This window comes from Lonchura striata, chromosome 12 (genome assembly GCF_046129695.1).
Source record: "Lonchura striata isolate bLonStr1 chromosome 12, bLonStr1.mat, whole genome shotgun sequence".
NCBI lineage: Eukaryota > Metazoa > Chordata > Aves > Passeriformes > Estrildidae > Lonchura > Lonchura striata.
Genome location: NC_134614.1, coordinates 11,558,695 through 11,578,372, shown reverse-complemented (window position 1 = coordinate 11,578,372; position 19,678 = coordinate 11,558,695). Strand labels below are relative to the sequence as shown.

At 36.6% G+C, this 19,678-nt stretch overlaps 1 protein-coding gene across 14 annotated transcripts in view; it reads left to right on the top strand.

Moving 5' to 3' along the window:
* ERC2 (ELKS/RAB6-interacting/CAST family member 2) overlaps positions 1 to 19,678 on the top strand; it is a 413,681-nt gene that overhangs the window by 344,495 nt on the left and 49,508 nt on the right. For 13 of the 14 annotated variants that reach the window (XR_002465649.3, XR_002465648.3, XR_002465646.3 and 10 more), the window contains one exon: positions 10,743 to 10,933. The exons of the other annotated variant lie outside the window; for it this stretch is intronic. The gene's annotated coding sequence lies outside the window, so the exon portion shown is untranslated. The remainder of the gene's footprint in view (positions 1 to 10,742; positions 10,934 to 19,678) is intronic. 14 annotated transcript variants of the gene reach the window in all.

The following is a 19,678-nucleotide window of genomic DNA, read 5'->3' as shown; positions in this document are numbered from 1 at the left end:
GAAGGGAAATGCAGAGCTGTATGGAAATAAGTGCATTAATGCAGAGGCTCTGATGCACATGAGTCTTTTTTGAAGGACACTTCATTTTAGTTTGAACTTCTGCTCTTAAATTTTATTGTAATCTGATATAACTTTTGCTTGGGTGAGTACTTGAGGAACTTTCAGTGTTAACAGTATTCTTTTCGATAGAAATTCCATTGGATTTTGGATTTTGTACTCTTTCCAGGTTACAATAAGAAAAACATGGAAGAGATTTTTAATAGAAAAAACCAATGCTCAGTGGTTTGCAGCTGGCAATCACAATGCCTCTACTGCTGCTTTTATTTTATTAAGTGGAACAGGTCAATTCACTATCAGAGCTGACTATGTTCCTTCTCTAGTGAAAGTAAAAACACAGGTCTAGCAAAAAAATTAAATGACCACTATTTCTTCTATTCTGTGAAATGTCTTTTAACAACTGTCTCATTTTGTGGAATCAAGGAGGACAAGGATGGTTATCACTCATCTGGCAAAGGAAAATGCACCTTTTGTCCATAGTACTGACTTCCATAAGTGACGTTATTCAATGTCTACTTTTAATTATGGGTTGATAAGCACTTACTCCATGAAGAAAGTGCAGAAAGGCAGAGTTAGGTAGAAAATTTTGTTCAGATGAAAGAAATCATGTTTATTAAACTGGATTTTTAAAAAGGAAAGTATTGAAGGGAATATAAAATGTATTTGAGGGAACAGAGAAGAAGTTAGAATTATGTGCTTATCCAGCTTATAAATTATGCTATATTTTCCTGTATTTTATTTTTTAAAGTTAATTCCTTGACCTTTTAAGGTCAATGGGATTTTCACTACTGGCTTGATTGGCACTATTTCACCCTTCCTCCGTGAGAAGCAGTTTCTACTTTTTATTGCTATTTCAAAATGGTATCCTTCCTTTTCTTCTCTCACTCCAGTTTCCTAAGGATTTATAATCTTTTGCTTCAAAAGGAAATGTTTTTGCTGGTACATACTGTATAGTTGAAATCAAGTACCAGGCAAAAAGCTGGCTGACCTAATGGGCTGATTCCAGCAGAGCAGACGTTTTGAATCTGGACTTCTTACTTATTGAGGGTACAGGATTTTGAATGCTTTTATCCTTTTATTGGTGAATGCACTAAAGTGCATGCAGACAGAGAATGTTAAAGTGGCAGTCAGATAAACTTGTTAAAGCAGTGGGAGTTTTTCCTTTCTTTCTATGTGACTTTATCATCACAGTGGAGTTAAAAGGCAATTAGCCCTTCAGCTCTTTTCTGGCCAGTTTATTGGCATTTTACACACAACTGTTGAATAGACAGTGCCATATTAAAAATTCCAATGAAGCTGGCCTGGGGATAACAGACTCTAAATTTCTGGTTAATGTAGGTTTCCTTGAGAGGAACTATTGCCAAAAAGCTCGGGTGAAATTATCTAAAAACAGTACCTATGCTGCTTGTACTCATAGTTGATGGAAAATTGTAGTAGTCTTGCTACATGCTGTGTTACATTTCCAGGGAAATATTTTTATAAAGAGTGTTTGATGAAAAAGTTTATTCCTTTAGTAATAACAGGCTACCCACTGTGTTACTTTAGGCAATGAACATGGTGAGTAGAATAAGACGTTTTCATCATCAGAACAACAATCATACTTGCTTTGCATTTCTGTAATTTTTGTCTGAGGTCATTAAAACACTTCACAAACATGGATTACTTATTTATTTCAGTATATGAGAAGGTGGGAAATACATTATTATGTCAAAGTTTTGACCAAATGTAGTCCAAATTTGTTTTGGTTTTGTTTGTTTTTGTTTTTCTGTTTGGATTTATCTTTGTTGTTTTTTTTTTTTTTTGGGGGGGGGGGAGGGTTGGGTTTAGAATTGTGGGGAAACATTGTGGGTTTTTCTCATTTCAGGGTCAATAAAAATTAAAACGTGTCTTTTGGACTTCTTGCACCCCAAAGTATTAAGAACCAAAACCTAACTGTAATATTTTTCATGACTGAGGAGAATGAAGTACAAACACAAGACATACAAGCTCACTACTGGAGGGTAAATTGGATTTTTCATACCATTTCAGTTTTAAACTGGTCCTGCCAAAGAAAATAGAAAATTTTTGACAGATGTGACTGAGACTATTATTGCATCTTAATGATGCATTCATTGCTTCTATGAATAAATTTATTTCGTTAAATTTTGTAGCTGATTTTAATTTATTGATGTTAGATCATGAGAAATCCATTGAGGTCTGTAAGTGTGATTGAGAGCTAGAGGGTAAAAGCAAAGAGTAGATCTGATTTTTAACCTGACCATATGCATTGCTCCAGTCTGCACTGGGGAATCAGAAAAAAGGCTCCTTAGAAGTCCAGCTGGTTTTTGGGTCAGATCTCTTTCAAAGTAGGGAAAGAAAACTGGTAGATTTAAAGAATCAGAAGTCCTATTTTCACGATATTTCGGTTTGCATGACAACTCTAGAGGGTACTCAGATTTTGTTCAGAGAGTAATTGATGGATTTATGCTCCAGCGTGCTTTAGCACTGAGCAAAATAATTCAAAATGCCTTCATTTGCTCAGGTGTATACAAGTCAGAATTTCTTTCAGTGCACAACACTGATTTAAGGTGATCCCCAATGCCAGCAGGTCTATTTTAAATGGTGTATACATGTATTTCAACTCTGTTAAAAACTCAAACTTTCCTTGTAATACTCACAAGCCACCATTCAAGTCATCTGGAACTTTTGTCTTTTAATATAGGAAATACATATTGGAAGACAATGGTTTCATTAAATGAGTATTAACATGTAAATTGAAAGTTGGGAAGTTGAAAAGTGCCTGATTTAAAGTAGCTCATATAAATATATATATTAAAAGTTCTTTTATATATATTTTTTTTTTTGGTTGCATGTTGCAGCACTTTCCAGTTACACAGACTTTTACTGCCTTTTCTGTAGCACTCACTGTGCTCAGTCCCCATGCACTGAGACCATTCTTGAGCTGCATTTTAACTGGGACAGTAGTAACTGTGGGACAGACAAGCAGTTATGTTATTGGGCAACTTAGCCCTACCCATGCCCTTGCTTCAGATTCCTTAATGCTAAAAAATTGTGTAGACCAAAAAATGGGTATGGTGTGGATTTCTATTGAATTCAGTCAGGGCCCATCTGAGATGCAGAGAGCATCCTCAGCAACTTCAGGGTGATAAAAATTCTGCCATGAAGACAGGAAGAGTGTCTGGTCATCAGGAGCAAACCCAGAGCTGAAGCAGGAGTGATTCTGAGCTTTAAGCCATCTCTGACAGTTTTCTGGGCTGCCAGGAAAAAAGCAATTTTTTCACATCTGCAAAGAGAGGAAAATAAAAAAATACAATTTTATTTTATGGAGATGTGTCAAATAGAACATCTTGAAGTCTATGCAACTGTTTTAAAAATGAAAAGGACTATAAAAACTGAAGAACTTTACACTAGCAAGCCTAATGCATCAGAGCAAATGACCAAGACTTTTGAAACTGTGCCCAGTGCCTGTGCACTGTCTTTTCCCACACAGATAATAATGCTCTCCTCCTACCACAAAGAAGAAAGTGCTCTAGAGAGATCCAGATATGGTGATGAGCAGCACAGGGAAGCCCAGGAAGGAGCCAGTTCCAGGGAGATGCTTAGCAAAGCAGCGTTTTAAAAACTTTGGTAGTGCTGAAAACAACTGCCCCGTGTAAGGAACATTTGTCCTGTGGACAGAGGGACACAGACCCTGGCGTGAAAAATAATGTGTGACCATTAGTTAGAAATAGCCATAATTTACAGACACCAGGGGGCAGAATTAAGGTTGCAAGGACACCGATAACCTGGTATTCCCAAGCAGAGGGCTATTTATGTTCAAACTCAAGCATGCTTTTAAATTTAAATATTTGAATGGTATCGAAGTTGTTGCAAACAACGTTCTGTTTGTGGAAACAAAATCATTTAAATGCTGGTGGAAGTGTGATTGTTCATTTGTTACAAATGTGAATTTAACTAAAAGCTAATTTTAATTAGTTTCAGCTAATGTTCAACACTTTATTGTTTGGGCATAAATTAGTCCAGTCTTCTAAGGGAAAAACATCAAACAAATCCTTTCTTGAAGGTTAGGCCTCTTTTTCTTACTTTCTTAACTGCAGAAAACACTGTAGATAACTGCAGCTTTTTATTTCCAACCTGACCTTCCACATTCTGAAACTAATTTGCCATACTGCTTCTCAAAGTCTGCTCAAGGACTTCCTTTAGCAGAATAATGTGGTTCTTATTAAGCACATCCTATAAGACCCAGGAGGATTGCATGCAAAGAAAATAAGACGGAAACACAGATGAATTTCCATCCTCCAGTCAGATATATGATATTGATGACCAGGATGCATACGAAGGATATTGTAAAGAAGACAAAGAAAAAGAATTAAAGCAAATGTCTGACAAATTGGCTGCCTTCAGATGCAAGGATAACAAGTGGTCTGTGCAGCTCAGTGGAGGACATGGAGGCATCAAGCCAAATTGTTATGTAGTCAACAAGTCTCTTTGAATCACATGGTTGTGTGTAACCTCTCTTTTAAATAAGGCCTCAATTTAAATTACATCATCATGCAAGACTTAAAAGCCGTGAAGTTCTGTGTGAAAGCTGATAGTTTTGCTGTACTCCAAATGTTCTTCACAGTTATGAATTTTATATTTTTACAGGAATAATGAGATATTCTGTTAAAGTGAGACTTCTTTCAAGTATTATTTCCCTATTTTTTAGTAGATGCACCAAATACAAATAATTGTGAAAATAGGAGCTTTAACATCAAATCAGTTTCTTCCTTAATTTTTTTCTATGAGGTGACAAAATAATTTCATGCTAGCATAATTTGATGGAGAAATGCACTGAAATAGCTTCAGTGTACTATAATCTCTATAATTTGTGATGTTCTCATTCCAATGTAGCTAAATATAGATTTCAGAGGTTTTACAAGGTTAATGAGGAATCTTTACCTTCTGTATGCAACTCGGTGCTCGGTGCATGTGTAATTTAGTGAATTGGCTCCAGAATTATCACTGCTTTTTAATTTCATTCTTCAACAATATGCAGAATTTGGGTAATCAAAACTGTAATATGATTTTCCTGTTAATCTGTTTTAAATCTGATATTTTCACCATGACTAATCCATGAAATTTGTCAACTTTGTCTGTGATTTACACAAGCTCTATTTATAAAAAGAAATTGTTTGAGTCCTAAGGCATGGAATATTATTTCCCAGCATGCTTTTAGTGACTTTTTCCTAACAAGTATAAACAAAATGTGCTCATTGACTATATTTTTATTTCAAGATCAGGAGGTAAAACATGAGGAATGTTGAAGAGTATATTCCCTGTAGCAGTGTATATTAGTCTTAAGCCATTAAGAAGAAAATAGCCTATCATATCAGAGTTGGTAAGGATGGTTGTGATCATAAAGTTTACCTAAAATAATTGGATAACTTGCTTGTAGATTAAAAGCATATGTGATTCTTGTATGTCTTTAGGCTGAGGCTTTAGAATTAATTGCTGTCAGCATAAACCAGACCAAACAAAAATAGATTTGCATCAATTCTTTGTAATGGGGGAAAAAGAAAAGCTTGAATGACAGTGAAGATAATTCTGTTTTGTATTTGGGGGGAAATGGCTACACAATGTTCACATACAGGAGTGCAATTTACTATATATGGGAAAGAAGAAAGGTCCTTTATGTAAATGTAATAACAGGCAAGTAATACCTTCAAAGGAAAGAAAAACAGTCTCTTGGGTACAGAAAGTTTGTCTGCTCCAGCTGTCCTCTCTCACTTCTTGGGGGAAGACATTTGGGGAAAGGCCAAAACAGATATTCACAAAGCATTATCCAGTTTTTAGCTCAGCACCATGTCTTAATCATCTTTTCCTGAGCTGCTCTGCTCCGTACCAAGCAGGTTTGAATGTGCAGCACACCCGTGCATGTAAATAAGTGCCACTGCCCGTGGGGGTGAGAACAGGATGACTCTGGGCTTCAGGAACAGCACAACTGCAGGTGGGGGAGGAGCAGCATCACCTCCTCTTCCAGCTGAGCAGGAACTGCTCAATGCCATGGCTGTCTCCACGTCTTTTCAAATTCCTGGTCATATGGCTTTGTGAAAGATCTCCAGAAATCATGCACATTGACATCACAGGGGGCCAGCTTGCTACAAGATCCATGGACTGGAGCCAGGTAGCACAAGCTTGGCCTGCCCTGAAGTCTGGTCTTTCCCCAGCAGGAATGGCTGTAGATTATTCCCATGTGCATCAAGTTACCAAAATACAGAGCAAAATGCTCTGTCAAGGTCCCTGTGGTGTGAAATGCCCCCTTTGTGGTCAGATCACAGAAGAGCTCCTGGCCATGTGGAGAAAGGGCAGCGTCCTCAGGTGTCTTCTGCTAATGCCACGGTGTTCTGATGTGATTGCCCAGGCCACGGCAGGGCAGCTCTGTGCCCTTAAGCTCCTGGTTGGCCTTCTTTCTGTCCTGCTTCCTTAAACACTCCTGTTCTTATAGGCCCAATTGCCTTTTAATCTGGTTTCTGAATGAAAACAGTCAGCTGCACCATGTAGAAATTATTATTTCACAATGTCCTAAGAGTCTAGAGGAAGTTTGGCCTCTGCTCCAGGCTGGAATCTGACCTCCGAATTACAACTTATTTCAGATTTGAAAAAGTATTTAGCCCAAAAGGATATTTTGCAGAGGGCAGGGAAGAATTTGGGGTAGATAGATGAATGTTTTATGCATGATGTTTTGCACTTCCCTAGCTAAAAAGCAATTGAACAAATTTTCTTTTAATTGCACATAGCAGAAAGTAGAAAATAAGTGGAATCTCAGTGGAATCTCAGCCTTTTAAAAGATATTTTTAAAATAGTAGAAGTGAAAAATAGATGTTTAAAGTCTGATTTAATATAATACCAGAAAATTGAGAAACCAAAATGATTTGTTGATCATCTTACTTTAATATCTCAATGTCTCCTTATAAATGCGACTGTTCCCTTCCGAGCCTTCAAACTTGTCTAATACTAGTGATGGATGCAATTTATAGATAACCAATGGGGCAACATAGATTCTGTTATTCTTTCTGGATATCCTAGATATTTGGAGCTAATGTTTTTATGTATATTATCCTAATATACACAGAATTGCTTGGGACACATTTGAAGCTGAATCAACCTATGAAAGCTCTTTGTTTAATCCATTTAGTGAATAATTCAGCAAAGACTCCTGTATTTTCTACATTTAGGTTCTTAAAATTATTGTCTTTATATTCCAAAGAATTCTGCCCTGCACGGTTAACATGACAAGTTTGTATAAGAAAAAATGCTCTCCTGTGTAAATTAGGTCTGGAGAATTTGCTTAAATATTTTTGCTTATGAAAGTTGTACAGCAAGGCCTTTTCCTCAGGCATACATTTATCAGCTGAAATCTTGATTGTTTTGCCTGTATTATGTCACTCACGTCTGGCAAGAACAGCATCCTGCTGTTTGTGAAGCTGACCTCCTGCTGCTGCTTAGCCACTTGTAGGATTCTATCCCAATTCTTCTAATCCACTCTGTTTCAATAGCACCATATTTGGGCTCCTTCACAGATTCTTTTGCTGCTCTGTTTGGGATGCTCTATGAGCTGAATTAGAATTTTAATGTTCCGTTCAAAACAGAAGGAACCTTTTTGTTGAATGAGAATATAAGGAATAATCTCCTCCAGTCCCTTGGACAGAATTTCTACACATGCACTGTATTATTTTCCTTCAAATGTTTGTCCAGAAATTTGGGGCACTATTTCAATATATTGGTTTACTTTGTGTAAATCAGATCCAATTTGAGGTTTAATGTTGCAATAAGGCCTGCTACCATCTTAAATTGTTTCTTTCCTGTTGTAACTCCTCATTCAGAGTTCAGTGCTCCTTGTTTCCATTATGTCAAGGGTTTACTGAAATCTTTTCAAGCTCCTTGTGCAAGTCAGGCCTAATTAAAGCAGAGAACTGAAAGGACTCCAAAAATGGTGTTAGAAACGACACCAAAGCACAAAGTGCACTGTAGGTCTTTTTGCCATACTTTCAAGAAGTCAGGAAAGATTTTCATATGTGTTTTTCCAGTAGCTATTTTCTGATCCCCACATGAAACAAGGTTTAGAGAAAACAACTTAAAGCATTATTGGTATATGTATATGTATGCATATATATATATGGGGTGTGTATATATATATATAGGGAGTATTTATGTATATGTGGTCTGTCCCTTTATTTCACACCTAAGCTTATTAACTCAGCTGGATCTATTTGTGGTCAATATAGCAACTGAAAAAAGTAGGATAGTAGAACATGATCCTTTTTAATGCTGAGCTCCTGGGCTTGTACTTGCTTTAAGAATTATTCTTTAGAGAATGGGATCTAGTTTACTGAAGAATAAACATGTGGTTACATGATAATGCTAATTTTATTCTTTGAACAAGTTCCTTGGATATAATGTAATATTGCATGAGTCTCTCTTGTACAATTTGAAAAACCTGCAGTGCAGTATATAGAGCTTACCTAAGTGTTTAAAGAGAAAAAAGATATTATCAAGGTGAAACATATTTCAACAATTTCATAAATTGTCTCTCACTTGTACCAAACTTCCCTCTCTGGAAAATTCATTTTAGAGCATGTACCATGTAGCTTTCTGCAGTCCAAAGTTCCCTCTCAGCTGGATCATCATCAGAAGGCAGCTGGTGCCAAGACCTGCTGGGAAACCCTGTGAATGGGGTCAGGGATGTGGATGGAAACTGGAGAACACAACAGCTACAGCAGTTTGATATTATGATAAACTTTACAGCTAGAAATGGAACAGAGAAGATAATGAAGAAAACAGGGGAGAGAAAGAGACTTCAGAAAGAGGTGATGAAACAGGGATAGAGGCAATGAAGTATGGGAGGAAGCAGAGGAAACAGTACTGAAGAAAAGAAGTGGGATAATGTATTATTTGGTCTCCTTTCTTGCATTTAGCAAATAAAGTACATATATCTTTTGTTCACAAATGTGTTAACATTTCTAATGATAGCAACATAGAAGAAAGATGTTTAACAGCTTTTATCAAGGGATTTAGTCTGTGGAATCCAAAATGAAGAGGTTTGTAAGTGATCCCTCCATGCAGTATCAGTGCAAGGATTTGTGGTTCAGCTGCTCCTTCTCTGTTTGTACTTTAAAATTAATTGAAAGCCTCATTGTTTTGTTTAAACTGTGAAAGCTTCCAAGGTCAATGAGTGAGGTAATTGACCTGCCTGTTGTAGGACAAAAATATGTATGTTAAATTGCATAATTAGTTTTAATTACATAATTATGGTGTTTAATATGGGGGGGGGTCAAAGGTTACTATTACATTTAGAAGTCATGACAAGAAACACAAAAATAAGCAACATGGTTTAATTCTGTGTTTCTTTGGGTTTAAAAAAAGGGTCCACTGTGATCTATCTTTGACCTTGGATATTTGATGATTATAGCAAATAATATACTGCTGTTACCCTTTTTGGAATCATAGAGACACCTTTGTAAATGACTAAGTGACTTTACCAAAGACTTCATTTAGGTTCAGAGTACACAAAAGTTAATCAATGGTGGGAACTCAACTGACAGCAATTTAATCTGATTGGGTAAGGTAATTACATGATTACCAGGAGTGTTTATATATGGACAAGGATATTTTTATTGGAAAAAATCCTAATTGCTTTCTTACTGAGAAGAGAAAAAACCAAACAAATTTGTTGTTGCAGGTTAAGAGGACATCCTTCGTTCCTTGAAATAGCTCCTTTTCATATTTTAGTGACAAAATGAACGCATAATTCTTTGCAAATTTGCACTGGTATTATGTTAGGAGTTCCTCTGTTTCTGAACTTGAAATAATGCCATCAATATCTTGTTTAATTTAAGCAGCTCGTTGCTTATACATCAATTGTGTGATAGCCTAGAGATGTCATGATGCTTGTAATTAATTATCTCTTTTACCATGTGTAAACACTGTTGCTTAAATACAGGTTGATTTCACCAAACTTAAACCTAAAGATCCATTATACTAATGGAAATTTCTGGGAAGGAGGACAGTATTTGTTTTTCCATTATGGTAAAAGAAAAAGAGAAAAGAAGGCACCATGTAAAAGATAGATGGATAAAAGATGGTGTTCCTAAATACTGGAAGAAAAGGTATCATTCAAGTTCTCTGAATGGTCCTTTAGAAAATGCTCTTTCTATTGACAGAAGGGAGTGTTGGGAGATGTATCTTCATTAACAAAACTTTAACCTCTGTGCTTACCTCCTGAAGAGCACTGCAGAGTAGAATCCCAGTTGGTTGATAAATACTGGCTGGTCCCAAAATCTGATTAAGGAATGGGCTGGGCCTGGCCCTGGAACTTTGTAGGGTTGTGTCTAGATCTAGATGCCAAAAAAATATATATTGACACTTATAACAGTAACTTCATATCACACTGGTAACTTTTGAACATATTCTGCAAGTGCAAATGGGATGCAGTCTTCTCAAGACTGACTTCAAGGAACTGAAAAGTTAATGAACTAAATGTTAAATAGGAAATAAATGAATTTTTGAAATTAAATATATGATGATGGAAAGACGTTCTGTGATATATTCCATGTTATAAAAATTACATGTTCTCCCTTTTGCTAATTTTTCCCTTATAAGTGATTTAGAAAATATTACAATTTTGAATTGTTTTTCTAAACCAGATGATCCAGTCACTGTTGGAGGCACATAGCCACGGCAAAATCTCATGCTGTACATTGATCACCTGTCCAACCTTTGCCTAGAGTGTGATCCCCAGTTCCTTCAAGAGATCCATCTTTACCTGTCTATAAAGAAGAAGAGGAGGAGGGAGACATCTGGGATATTCAAGTATCAAAGTATAACACCAGAGCAGGTTGAATCTTGATTTATATTATTCTCTATATGTGTTGCTAGTTTTGACTTGGATATTTGGCTGGATATTTTTTCAGTGATTGTATAGTATGGGTGGAAGCTGCTCCAGTGTTAAAGTGATTTTGTTTGGACTGGTCAGTTGCTGAAACTGCACATGTATTTTCATAGTTCTGTGGTGTGAAATTGAATCCAAATTCACTCTGCTATTGAGGAAGTTGACTGAGACTGAGCATGCCTGGAGTCTGTACCTCTCCCTTGAATATGTGCTGACCACAGAGACTAAAATGTGGCAGCTTCTTTAAACTTATTCCGTGTACTCTAGCTGGACCGTTCCTTATTTAGCACACAACCAAATCCAGGTCCCCAGCCAGCGCAATCATGTTCATTCACTTGTTAAACTTTCTTCTTACTCTTCCTCTTCCCTTTGCAGGAGAACTTTGATATCCCCAAAAAGCCAAGGTTTCACTTACTGTCCTAAGGACTGCCCCTTTAGGAGTGTAGCACAGCCCACACACAAACCTGGAATATGTCCAACTTGTTCTTTGAGCAGAATGTGAACCCCTGACCTCCCGGGCCTCCGGCAAGAGTGCTGCCTACTGAGCCACCAATACCCAGGCCATCAATAAGTTTTAAATGCCAGTTGCAGACTTCACAGAGATAATGACTTCAGTGTGTAAAGGTTTTGTTGTGGAGGCTGCAGTCTCACACATGGCGTGACAGAGTAAATATGCTAAAACCATAGAGAGCCCTTGCATAACTCGCCTTGATATAACAGTTTTTTTAATATGTTTCAAGGCACGGAATATTATTTAAAGGGACCCTGTTATGTAGGCTTAGGCCCAAAATGAAGCTATTATGAAAAGAATGTTTAGCAAAACCAGAAATATGTCCATGAAATTGTTGGAGTGGGAATTTCAGGGTAACCTCGCTTGGATTTAAAGTCGCCTGCATGACATTGCACTGTTGTTCTAGGGAATGAGAAACAGCAAATGAAAATACTGTTAAGTGAGAATCAGAAACTGAGCAGAATAAAGATGTTAGAAGGCTATTACTATTTTTATAACTTCTAAAAAATCTTACCTCATCCTGACAAGGAGATGAAAAAATAACTTCCAATTTAGTGGTTCCAAACAGCATTATTGACACAGGTAAAACCATGTATTTTCATTTTAATAGTATTTTTAACCTGATCACAAGTAAATTCTTGTATTTCAAGTATTATAAAGGAAAGTGAATATGAAATAAGCTTTCAGATTTTGACACATTTCAGTTTTATTGATGTTTCCTATTTAAAATTTAGCACTAAAAGTATACAAGAGATATGTTGATGTTTGCAAACTAAGTCTTATTTATGGACTTGGATCAGGAAGGAAAACATGGCCAGATTCAAGCTAAGATTTAGATTGTTGATAGAATCTCAGGTAAATTGCAGGAACCTTCTATGGAGTACAGGCCAGGAACCCAGAACTCCTTTTCCCAGCTGAGTGCCCAAATCACTAGGCTACAGACTCTTGCTCCCTCTTGTGTTCTTTCTCCAGCCCAATGAATCTTGAATTATTTTCTGTACAATGAGAGAGCTTCAGTGGTAGAACTTTGATGTCTCCCTCTCCTTGCCCCCAGCATTTACTGCAGCCTTTGGCCAACTGATGGAATGTTCTGCTGAAGGACATTGCTGGGTCTGAGGCTGAAGAAGGAATGGGATGTGGGGATTTGGCTTCTGGGATGAGCAGAGCTGCTGCCAGGCTGGGAATGACTGGTGCTCATGTGTTGTTTTAGAAAGAAATAGCACCAGAAGGATTTGTAGGGAGCCCACCTGGTTGGTGTTTATTAGGCTGGCTTTGAGAGTACCTGGTGGGTCCAACTCCTCAGAGCAGCTGTGCAGCTCCCCACAGGATTGGGCAGAAGCTGAGCCATGAGAAGAAGCACCCTGGTTGAGCAGGTAAACTCTGGCCCTGCACAGAGATCCAACTTCTGGGTCTGGCCTGTATTACCATCAAAGCCTTTATTGCCACCAGAAACATCTCCAGGATGGGGTATGAGCATCTCTGGGTAGGAACATCTCCAGGATCATAATTTTGGCTACACATGTCTAAATTCTTCTCACTACCCATTTTGAATTCCTACATTTTTAGGCTTTTAATTAGTTTAATTTAGCAGCTCTTTTGAATGTAGAACTGAGAGATTTCATCAACCTGTTTTTCAAACAAAAGTTAAGTTTTAAAGAATGTGTTATAATTAGGCAAGATGACAAGAAGAATTTGTGATTCGAAAGTGCATCAACAGTTATGAACCAGAGACAAACAGTGTGTTTTGAAGCTTAAAAAGTGAAATTGCTTTGAACACATCAGTGCTGTTCAGGTAGTACTGTAGAGCAGTGTGTATTAGATCTGAACTTAGGAATGGCCAACTAAATTGACTGCATCACAGTTATAAGACAAAAGTTTGTCAAAATTGCTGACAATTTCTAGGCTCTTTTTTTTTCCCCATATATATGTTTTTATGAAGTCCTGCAGTGCAGGCCCTTATTCATGCAAATGTATTTATCTGCATCAGTGGAATTATTCTGGTGAATAAGTCAATGTTCAAGATCAACTAGGATGAGTCTGGTTTTCTTCTTAATAGAAATGCTAATTTTAGAGATGACATCTGTGCATTATTTTTTGTCTGAAGACCTACAGACAGTACAAAATTGAAACTGTAGATTTCCTTGGCAGTTTTTCTATGATTGTTTCTACTTGTTTAAAACACTGGAGAAATAATGTGATTCCTTACACATTACTTTCTTGGTAGTAGATGTATCACCTAGTTTGGCATCCAAATGCCAAATTTCTGCTTTGTAATATGGTGAACTGGGGGTGGTGGAGGTGGGAATAGAAACTTCTATTCATGACAGGTGGTTGGTTTTAAAGACAAGTCTTTTTCTGCCATGCTAGTATCTATTTTCATTGCAAGGGAATTTTTTAGGTAGTAGGAGAGCACTGAAGTAGGAAGGATGCAGCCTGTACCCAGTTGTTTGTGGTTTAGCTGCAGTTCCTTTGGCAGCACTTCTGGTTCCACACACAGGACATTCACTGTCCCATAATCTGGCTTTAACAGGGCTACCATTTGTTCAGTATAACATTAATGTCTTTCCTTTCCCAGTGAACAGAAGTTAAATTGATAAAGACTGTAATAATATTAATAATTCCGTGTGTATTGGTGCAGGGAACTGCTTAGCATGGTGGTGAATTAATTGCTTTAAAGTGGGTGTGAGTTGGTGTGTTAAAGGGGGTCTTTAGGTACCATGGTTATGAATTTGGGATAAATAGCTAAAAAACACTCTGTAGTAACCTACATGATGACAGAGACAGGTAGAGAGGACTGGATGAAACTTAGATTGGGAAAATTGAGAAGGAGAAAGCTATGAGTTGGTGGAGTGGTAAATTTGAGAGGTGAGTCTTAAAAAATGAATAAATTTTGTACAACTATGGATAAACTATATTACATGACTTTGGTTGACTTTCAGTCATTGAAGTTTGGGAATCCCTGCATAAGGCAGTTACAATAACTAAATGTTGTGCTCAGTAAGCATCTTGATGAAGGCAATAGTCAAATACGGGATCAGCTATAGAAGAACAAGCTAAGAAAAACAGACTTGTAGTTCAAATCACATGAAAATTGCTATTTCATTTGGGAACAGCATACTTCCAAGATTATAGATTGGAAGGGTAAAAGTAAATCACTGTAAATATGACTCATATGTCAGTGAAAGCCCACATTAAAGACCTTATCCTCCCAGCTATAAAAATAGTCAAATTAATTCTGAGTTAGGTAGAAAAAAGAGTAGTGTGAATGCTGTTGTGTTTTCCCTTGATCAATTTTACATGAAAACATTTTTAATTTTATTGCAGATTTTGTTATTTTTACTTTATAGGAGAGGTTGATTTGTGTATGATTAGTAGCAATGATTTCTCAGTCTTAAATCACTTGATATGTTGAGGAGGAAAAGATCTCATGGCACGGTGTTGCTGTCCTCTTTTTAGTGTTGCCACAAAGGAAGAAGATTGTGTACAAATGTCTGAAATTTTTTACATCTACTCTTGGAAATACTAAAGCTAATAGGGATTTTTCCAACTTAACAGAGTTTTTGATAGAAATTACTGCTTTATCAAACCTGAAACCTCTCTTATGTCAAGGGTAGTTTTAAAACAAATTCCTTTAGAAAGCTTTAATTTCAAATAGCAAATAATAATTTATTGGAAATGGAACTGCTCAGAAAGAAACCTTGAGAGAAATCTGCATTACAATACCCAGAGCCTAATAGTTAGGCATTATCCTTTAAGACATGCGACTTTGGTTCAATTTCCTTTTCTGAATCCAGCTGAATAGAGACTTAAATCCAGCTGAATATCTAATGCATCCAAGGCAACTGTCTTTACCACTGGACTATTGTCTGTAATAGGTTGGGTATCTCTGCTTTTGTGAAAAATGTGAAAGGATTTGTCCTAATACTAACACGACCTTTCTGAAATCTTCAGAATTCTTACAGGCTGGGAAAGAACCTTTGTGCTTAGCTTTATTCATAACCCTCAGGCTCTGAAGGAATGCCTGTAATAATCATTATTTGATATATTCATACCAGGCAACATTTGTTAATCTGGACTCTAAACTAAATTTCAATCTCAGACTCTGTATAGAACTGTCTTTCCATGCCTCTGGTTATTCCTGTCAGCTGTCTTGGGTTTTCTGGTTTTCCTATATCCATTTTTTTAACAGCTCAACGAAATCTGCCTGAAAGTAGTACTTGGGTTATAACAAGGAATTTAACACCATTTTCCAATACAGCCTTCTGTGTTCTTTGCACACTCAACTTTATTATGGTAAGATAACTCTGTGATCACTGCTGAAGACACTTCTGGTTGAAATATCCACTTAACGAAAGAAAAAAAAATTTCCAAAACATGTTGAAAGTAATTTGATGGTGGTTAGGACATTGTTTTGGAGTCTGCAGTTGTGATGGATTCCATGAAACCAGAGGAATCAGGACTGTTTCGTGGCCTGTCAGCGTGTCGGTATTCTTCTGAGATTACCAAAAGGGATCAGTTACCTTGGTAATGCGTCCACCAATATTTATTGTGTCTATTTCTTTACACAGGCTAGCAAACATTCATCAAGTGGAAGTGTTGGTCATGATCAACTTGAGCTGAATTTAAATTGATGACCTAAAGGTTAAAGTATCTGTATCCCATTACCTCTGCCTTGGACTGTCCAGTTTCCCTACAACTGGGTTTAAAACCACTTTTAGTTTATCAGTATCTTTGGAGGAAGAACACTCTTTAGAAGTGCTGATCTGACAAATACCGTGGATGTCCTGTTAGAAAGAACCCAAACCAATCAATCTGACTTTTGCAGCTTGTCAATACTTTCTGAAGAAGGTTCTGAAAAAGTATTCAGATGCTGGGCTAGTAACTTCACCAGCCTGTAAGATAGCTTTAATCTAGTCATATGGGAACATAATGCAGTGTAGCAGCCCAGTGAAACATGAAACTATGAGAACAGCTGAATAAATTTAAACACATTTTTGAACATTCTAACCTTTGTCATAAAAATCTGATCATGTAGAAGAAAAACTAACTCTTGCTTTTGGTTTTGTTATTTTGTACAGTAGTTGAGAAGACAACATTTCTTGTGGCTGCTGACTTGAAAGCAGTGACAATTTCTAGAACTACTTTTTGCCCCATATGAAGTTTATTCTTTCTCACTCATTAAGGAATGAATCTGGTTTCTGTTTTATTCAATACTGTATATACATCTCACCCATAAATATTTAAACTGAGTAAATATAGAATCTTAAACATGGAATATGCTTTCATTCTAAACTGGTGGCTGTGGGGGAAGGTAAAAATATTTTATTCAAAGACCAGTGGTTCCTTTGGATGAAGGAAAAAAAAAAAAAGTGTTTTGTGCTTGCTGTAGGGCAGCGAACTTTTTACCAGATTATACCTTTATTGTTATAAAGTTCAGACTATAAAGGGTCTGTAGGAAAGGGTTTGCAGATACTCACTTCAAAAACACATGGCTAGTATTCAGCCCCTGTATCTGGGGCTAATTTAATTCTTCTTCTCCATTCAAAGTGCCTCTCTCCTGTCTACAAATGCAGAACAGATTCCCGGGTAATTTTCTTTCTTGGAAGTACCGTCATTTTATTCCTAACTGGGAATAGCATGAAATGGAAATACATTTATGACTCTACTTAAAAACAAACACCAAAGAAAATAAAAGCAGGGATAATATGAAAGATAGTTCCATAACAAATTGATGCAGAAAAATGCAGAAATTTGAAGCATATTGAAAAAACTCCACATTTTCAGCGGGAAGATTTCCTTTAGCAAACTGATTTTTGGAAACAGTATAATGTGGCATACCTAGAGTAGTTAATAAATTTTGGCCAAACTGGTGATGCCAATTCATGGTTTTAATTTGATCCAGCAAGCAAAGTCCAATACATGTCTGGGTATGCAGCAGGCCTAGATGCTATTCTAAAGACACAATGAAGAGGGTTGCAAAAGTAGAGTTTTATTAAACTGAATACAATGAACAGTGGATATTTGTGCTTTAGACTGTTATGACTGTGTCACTCCTACATGCATTACCCACTCTTCTTTCATATATATTGTACAGTCAGAAGTGCTGAGGGATATCAAGGTTGCATCCTGAATCCTGCTGAGATTTTCTTGGAAAAAGTAATGCTCTTTGTTGTGTTTTGGAGTCTGAGGTTCAAGCTGTTGCTTGTGTAGGTGGCAAAGTGGTGGACCAGCCTCTTCCATAAAGTCTGAATCCTTTCCTGGGTAATATATTTTTGAAATGCAAAATAAACTTTGATTATAAAAGGTGACAAACAAACTTACAAATGTAGGACTGTGTTTACCAAGCAAAATCAGATCAAGCCTCAAAACAGAAACACAAAGTAGATAATATTTTATTATGCATTATAAATACGTAATTAGCTGATCAGTGTGAATCTTCTTTGGCGGTTTTGATGAGGTGACAGAATTGATTTTAAAGGGGAGAAAAAAAATCCACCCATTAATTTATTTTTATGTGTAGACCAAGTACCTCAACTGGACAAGTAGGAAAGATTGTTTTACTAAATTTAGTATTCCTTCCAATTTTTCTTACTTTCAGTTTGATTTTTTTTTTTTTCATGTGAAACAGGAACAGGAGGTTAAACAATATTTTCAACAAGATTCAGTGTCTCTTAGTGACCTTTTTATGTTAAACCTATATTTATGGAGCACAAAGGCAAGAGTTTTTTTTTATTTCTAAAAGGCAGATTGGGATATATTAGTTTTGCCTACTGTAATTAGCATAATAAAGACTTTTTTTGATGTAGAGTTTTTTAAACAGCTTGGTTTGGAGCTGCCCTGTCAAGGTCTGCTGGCTGAAGTGTTACAGTAATGAATCCTCAATTCAAAGATGATTTCTTAGGAGTGTGGCTTTGTTCTTCTGTGCAGACTGACAGATACAGAGAGGACAAAACCTTTTTTTGGTCTTAGATCAATACTGTCATGAACATGCAAATACTTGTGTATGTTACCACAGCTCCCATAGAAGCACCATTCATATGTTGGGTTTTTTCTCCCACTTTGATTATCTGTACTGGCCCACAAATTCAGTCTGTGTTGGCACAGAGCCCTGGAAAATCAAGGCAGACAGAAACTGTCCTCTCATATCTCTCTGTGCTTTTATTTTCCAACTCTTCAAACCATACTTCTGCTGAAATTCTCCCCTTCAGCTTTGTGGTTACTCTAAGTACTTCATTTTACTAAATTTGTTAAGTGAATTTAGACTTCTGAGCTCCAAGTACCATTTTCACATGAACGTAAACTTTTTTTTTCCTCTTTGTGGGCATCTTAACTCTGCTGTGCAGAATGAAGTACAGTCCCTTTCTCTGTAGTTGTAATGTACTTCATCAGTTTCCAAAAGACAATAACTTGCTTTATTCCCATTTTATAAGGATTAATTATACTCAGAAAAAGCTCTCAAATAGCAAACAGAAAAGGAAACCAGATGTTGCAGAGTTACTTAACCAGTGTTATTTGCAGACAAATATTTAAGCTATGTGATTTAATTTTTTGTGGAACCTTTAGAAGCTGGCTAGTGAGTGAATAAAACATCCACAGTGTATGTGAAAACATATTTTACCTGATAGTATCATTTTTTTCACCTATTACAGGTAAATACTTTTTCAGTTCTTGGCAAGAAATTTGCAAAAGTATTTGATTAGAACAGGAACAATCCCCAAGGCATATTGTGTATAGAGTCATAATTTATAAATAGGCTTTTGTTGCATAAAGTGCAGTTGTGCATTTCCAACAGTCTCAGTTTTCTGTGCACTGTTGAAATGGAGACGTGATAAACCTTTGTGCAAATTTGTTTTTCTTAGAGATGCAGAATCAAATAATGAATCTTTAGAACAAGCAAATGAATTCATCATCTGAACACAAATATTTATCTATGTTTCAATGAGACCAAGCTTCACTTCTGGAAATGGTGTTTAGCAAAACAGATGAGGGCAATTTTTCTTATAGCAATGCTTTGTATAGGCAGTTAAAGGCATATTTAAAATGTGGCACATGTTCCTAAAACTGATCTGTTTTAACTAATTTTCATGTTGTTTAGTACCTGTACAATTTGTAAGACATTGTTCTAAAATACAGAAACTTCCTGTTCTAGACTTCATAGGCCAAACAAAAATATCACTTTC